This window comes from Microcaecilia unicolor, chromosome 10, assembly GCF_901765095.1.
Source record: "Microcaecilia unicolor chromosome 10, aMicUni1.1, whole genome shotgun sequence".
Taxonomy (NCBI): Eukaryota; Metazoa; Chordata; class Amphibia; order Gymnophiona; family Siphonopidae; genus Microcaecilia; species Microcaecilia unicolor.
Genome location: NC_044040.1, coordinates 26,230,615 through 26,236,614, shown reverse-complemented (window position 1 = coordinate 26,236,614; position 6,000 = coordinate 26,230,615). Strand labels below are relative to the sequence as shown.

The following is a 6,000-nucleotide window of genomic DNA, read 5'->3' as shown; positions in this document are numbered from 1 at the left end:
CCCTGGCAAGAAGCAAGATCCTAAATTAGAGGTGCCTGGACGAGAGTTACCAACCGGATCCAATGACAGGACAGCTTGTGTTTGGGGAAGGGATGGGGATGGGGAGGGGGGGGGGATACTGATGGGAGGCTGAGACTTCAGGGGGAGCGGGGATTGAGCGGGTAGGACTCCCCCGGGTTCTCCTGGGAACAGTTGATGGCTGTCATTTAGAAGGGGGGCAGGTTTGGGTTGATTTGGGGGGGGGGGTGAAAATGGAAATTACTTGACGTTGACAGAGTTACTGCTAGTTGCTTGTTGTATTAGTGTTATAGTTGGTTGCAATTCCTGACTGTATTGTATCAAGCATCATATGTCAATAAAAAAGATTTAACCATAAAAAGTAAGATACTTTCACTTAGCTTATTCTGGCCCAAAACTTCATAATCCAAGTCTGTAAGGGGAGCAAATTTAGCTCATGCATATTCATTGTGGATATCTCGAAAATCTGACTGGCTAGGTCTGCCCCAAGGGCTGAGTTGAGAACCCATGTTCTAGAATGATTTTGACTGCTTTACCACTCAGTACAAAACACTTTTTTTTTTCCTCCCGCTTAATTAATGCATTTTTCTGTTGTTTTCAGTGGTAGTTCCTGCTCGGATGAATTAAGCAGAAGTTTTGTGCACGTTCTTGTTTCTGCTGTAGAAATTTCTGAGGGAAGAGGCTATGATCTGTATTCAAATTTCAGAAGGCTTTCCCCGAGAATGATTGGGCTATTGACAGAACAAGACTTTTGAGAAAGCCAAGAGAGCTGAGATGCAGGAAGTGGCTTGCACATGCAGAGAGCTGCACTGTTGAAAAAGGAACTTGAACAGAGGAATGTGCCTTTGAGATAGAAGCGAAACAGCATTTGCACTCACAGTGTGGGCAGAAAAGAATCTGCAAGGCCAAAGCCCAAACTGAGCTGAGGTAAGAAAGCAAACAAACATACGAAGGTCTAGTGAGATTTGTAAAGAAAAGATACAGACTGGCTAAAAGCTACTGAATGAACAAATCCAACATGAGTTCAGAGGAGCACCAAGGGTGCAAAAGGAACACACTGTCAGCAAGGTGACTATAAGAAGACTGAGTGGTGGAAGAAGGGTGGATATGTGAGGAGAGACATACAATGAGTATTTGCAAGGAAGCAGGTTTAGCAATGAAAGTGTAAGGAGCATAGGAGCCAACGTTTCAAAATTATTGGGGGTGCTAAGCCCAATAGAAATAACCCCTCCCTGGACACATTCAATTAATATTCTCTATATTGGGGGTGCTCAAGCACCCACAGCACCCACAGAGTCGGCTCCTATGGTAAGGAGGGAGGTGTGAGGGGATGATGGGAAAAAAGTGGGCAATGTGTTCAGGAAGAGTAGGAAGGGAGGCTCTCTTGGGAAGACAGAATGATGAGAGAGAAACAAGTGAGAGGACAGGAGAGCCTCAGTAGGTTAAAAGCCTGATGGGTGAGCAGCGTCAGGAGCTGATGGAGACACTGTGTGGATATGAGTTGGCGGGAGCAGTGATGGGAGGGCTAGGATGAGTTAATGAAGGGCAGGAATGGGAGAGTGAGTGAAAATGAATGGAGTGTGAGTGCTGTAAACTATATTGGAAGGCTGTATGAGAGAGTCTAATAGAAGAACAAGTCGGTCTGAATCTTTTTTGCCTCTGTGATGTCAGTTTTAACTTTTATCATATCCCTACCCAAAACTCTTCCTTTCTCCTTCCCTTTCTCCTCTCCCTTCCCCTTATTGACTTTCCTCATGGTTAGCCTAGAGACATTACCTTCTGGAGGAAAGTTTCCTGTGCAATAGGTCTGCGATCTTAAAATATGGCTTCCAAGGGTTGTTTATTAAAGTTGAAGAAATGCTTTTATTGGCCTGGTGCTTCTTAATGACCCTTAGCTTTCCGGCCCTATCACAATCCATAGCAGCAAGATCTGAGGCACTATGATCCATCAGTAGCAGCTTTTCTTCCCTCGGTATTCTCAATCTGGAACCGGAGTGGCCTAGTGGTTAGGGTGGCGGACTTTGGTCCTGGGGAACTGAGTTCAATTCCCACTTCAGGCACAGGCAGCTCCTTGTGACTCTGGGCAAGTCACTTAACCCTCCATTGCCCCATGTAAGCCGCATTGAACCTGCCATGAGTGGGAAAGTGCAGGGTACAAATGTAACAAAAATAAAATAGATACTATTGGAGATTCTACATGGAATGTTGCTACTATTGGAGATTCTACATGGAATGTTGCTATTCCACTAGCAACATTCCATGTAGAAGGCTGCGCAGGCTTCTGTTTCTGTGAGTGCAGGACATCCGACTCACAGAAGCAGAAGCCTGCACGGCCACATTGGTGGAATAGCAACATTCCATATAGCATCTCAAATAGTGGCAACAGTGGAGAAGTGGCCTAGTGGTTAGGGTGGTGGACTTTGGTCCTGGGGACCTGAGGAACTGAGTTCAATTCCCACTTCAGACACAGGCAGCTCCTTGTGATTCTGGGCAAGTCACTTAACCCTCCATTGCCCTATGTAAGCCACATTGAGCCTGCCATGAGTGGGAAAGTGCGGGGTACAAGTGTAACAAAAAACAAAACAAAACCCAACTGTTGCAACAGCAATGCAGAACCTGGCACATAGGTGCCCAGTACATAAGTATTGTCATACTGGGACAGACCGAACCCAGCTTCCTGTTTCCAACAGTAGCCACTCCATGTCACAAGTACCTGGCAAGATCCCAAAACAGTACAATACATTTTATGCTGCTTATTCTAAGTCCACTTTAATAATGGTCTATGGACTTTTCCTTTAGGAAGTTAGCCAAACCTTTTTTAAACCCTGCTAAGCTAACTGCTTTTACTATATTCTCTGGCAACAAATTCCAGCGTTTAATTACATGTTGAGTGAAGAAATATTTTCTCCAATTCATGTTAAGTTTACTACTTTGTAGCTTCATTGCGTGCCCCCTAGTCCTATTTTTGGAAACAGTCAGCAAGCTATTCGCATCTACCCGTTCCACCCCACTCATTATTTTATAGACCTCTTATCATTCATATCTCCCCTCAGCCGTCTTTTCTCCAAGCTGAAGAGCCCTAGCTGCTTTAGCCTTTCTTCATAGGGAAGTCGTCCCATCCCTTTTATCATTTTTGTCGCCCTTCTCTGTACCGATATAAGGTGTTGCTGTTACATGCTAATTAGGAATCCTCCCCTTGCCATTTCCAGCCCCAGCCAGCCTATTGAGCAGAAGCTAGGCCTGGAGATTAAATCCAGATCTCCCACATAAAAGCACCCAGCCCTGGCTCTAGAACACTGGAGCAATAGTAGAGCTGAGAAAATTTGAATTTTCTTTTCATTGATTTGCCCTTAAAATTTTCAGATATGGCTTAATTTATAACTCTAGCAGCTCAGGGTTTTACCTACAAATTGCACTGAAATAATAACATCCAGTGCATTTTTTCTGGTGCTGGTACTCAAATGCCAAGCCACCCTTCAGGGGTGGGGTGATCACTGAGGGACCCATCCCACAATAGCCAGGCCCTCTTCAACCAGTCACAGAATCTATGACAAGGCAGAATTAGCGTGTAGAGACTGAGCTCTTTCATTAAAACTTGGAGACCGTGGGTCAATTTTAGCAGACAAAGGAAAAGGTGCCGGTACCCAGTACCCCCAAGTACCCCCTCAAAAATAAAAGCCCCGATAACATCTAAGTAGCACTAGAGATCATGGAAAAATCACCACCAGTGTCTGAGAGGCATGCAGACCATGTTCTAGTGTCCTAAACTCCTAAAGCAGGGCTTTCTTAACCCTCCCTGACTGTCAGGTTTTCAGGTTCACCACACAATGAATATGCATGAGACAGATCTGCATATAATGGGTTTCTGCTATATAGAGATATATCTCATGCATATTCATTGTGGCGTGCCTGACACACTCTCATTAGAGTAAGGTGGAGGGCTGCTAATCTTTTCTTAGGATGTGAGTCGCTCCAAGGGCTTGTGGCAAAAAAAATTTATTTTTTAAATGCTTAATGAGAAATCAGAAAACTGTGTCCTAATCGATCTATGTGGAAATAAAATATATAAAAATTGCAACTTCCTGCTTGGGTTGTATCTTCATTGGGGTTTGCTTACAATTTGTGTAACTCAGATGAGAGGGAACTTCCCAGCCTGCAAGGCACATATTTCTCAAAACGTTCCTTCTCTCACTCTCACTGCTGTACTTTCCTAACCCCCTCATTCCTCTTTTCATTGGCTGCACTCACATTTGGATTTATTATGATCATTTGCTTTTCCGGTTCCAAGCTCAAGCCCTATTATACAGTAGATAGTTATGTCCCTGCCCCAGAGAGCTTACAATCTAAATTGATACCTGAGAATATGGAGGTTGAAGTGACTCGCCCAAAGTCAGAAGAAGCATCAGTGGGAGGAGGATATGAACCTCAGCTCCCTGGTTCGCAGCCCGTTGCCTTAACCTCTGGACTTCTCTTCTGCTTCTTATTTTCATAGTTGGTTTGTTCATCCCTCCGTCTTTCCTTCACTGCTTGTGGTTACACATTTCCATCTGTCTTGTTTCTCATATTACAATACAGGTGCTCCTGTATGAACTTCCATGTCTCCTGTGCTGCTCTCCCTTCCTTTTATCATTTTTTTATACTTCACGTATTCCTTACTCCCTCATTCTCTCTCACCTTCATACTTTCATAGTTCCCACATTCTTCCTGTCACCTTTCCTAATTCTCAAATTTTCACACTTATGGTTTCTTTGCAGCTTCCTGCTTTCTTCCATCTCTAACTTTTGCCACAGCTTGCGTGTATAATGTGTGTGGAGGGGGGGGACGACATTTAGCCTGCGGCGGTAAGCAGCTTGTAACCGCGGGCTGAACTAACCCAGGGCATGCACGGCTTCTGACACTGAATATTAGGGTATGTGTGCTGAGACAGATGTTAACTGGACACCAGCCGATATTCAGACTGGTGCCCAGTTAACATGGCACATAAAGTTAAGACAGCCTTTTTGCTGTTCAGACTTTAAGCACTTACATAGCCAGTTAGCAGACTGGATCTCGCCAGGGCCACCGAGAGACTAGGCCAGGCCCAGGGCAAGGCCGCTCTGCCTCCGCCCCCCCCCCCCCCCCCCCCCCGCCGCTGCAGTTCGCGGTCTCACCTGCCTGACTCCACGGCTCTGGGCCCCCTTCATTCAAAGCGGCAGTCTCAGATCGCCTCTCTTCTGGCCTTCCCTCCCTGTGTCCTGCCCTCGTCTGATGTAACTTCCAGGTTTCCGCGAGGGCGGGACACAGGGAGGGAAGGCCAGAAGAGATGCGATCTGAGACTGCCGCTTTGAATGAAGGGGGCCCGGAGCCGTGGAGGCAGGCAGGTGAGACCGGGGACTGCAGCACCAGCGGCCTGACTCCAGCGCCGGGCCCCCCTTGGAGGCCCGGGGAATTTTGCCCCCCCCCGCCCCCCCCTCTCGGCGGCCCTGGATCTCGCCGCTAGTGGCCTAAATTGTGACCACCCAAACTCCGCCCCCGGACTGCCCCTAATATAGCTGGTTAGGGAATAGCCACTTAGCGGAGATAATTAGCAGCACTACCTGGTTAAATGCCACTGACTATTGGCAGCTGGTCAGCTCAGTGGAGATAAGCCTGTCCTGCCCGCTTAAACCCCCTTAAATAAAGTAACATTGTAGATGATGGCAGAAAAAGACAAATTGGCCCATCTGGTCTGCTTGGTTTTGTTTTTTACCTACATTGCTAAGGATCTATCCCAGCTGCTAACCATAACATGTGACTGCATGTAAGATGTTCCTTATCCAAGACAGACTTCTGTCATTTTGCTCTTTTGTACTCTTCCATCATGAGCAGATGATGAACACAAGAAGATGCTCCACTTAGTTCATTCCCCACACTTCTCCCTTCCCACGTGTAACCAAGATTTTTGTAATAATAGCGATTTCATGAATATCTAGCATCTTAAGTTCCCTCTATGTCCAGCTATGT

At 46.2% G+C, this 6,000-nt stretch overlaps 1 protein-coding gene across 2 annotated transcripts in view; it reads left to right on the top strand.

Annotated features, from left to right (window-relative positions):
• The first annotated feature begins 272 nt into the window (after nt 1–272).
• The window catches only part of LOC115479039 (src substrate cortactin-like), a 55,038-nt gene continuing 49,310 nt past the window's right edge, over nt 273–6,000 (top strand). For both annotated transcript variants that reach the window (XR_003943605.1, XM_030216754.1), the window contains exon 1: nt 273–945. The gene's annotated coding sequence lies outside the window, so the exon portion shown is untranslated. The remainder of the gene's footprint in view (nt 946–6,000) is intronic.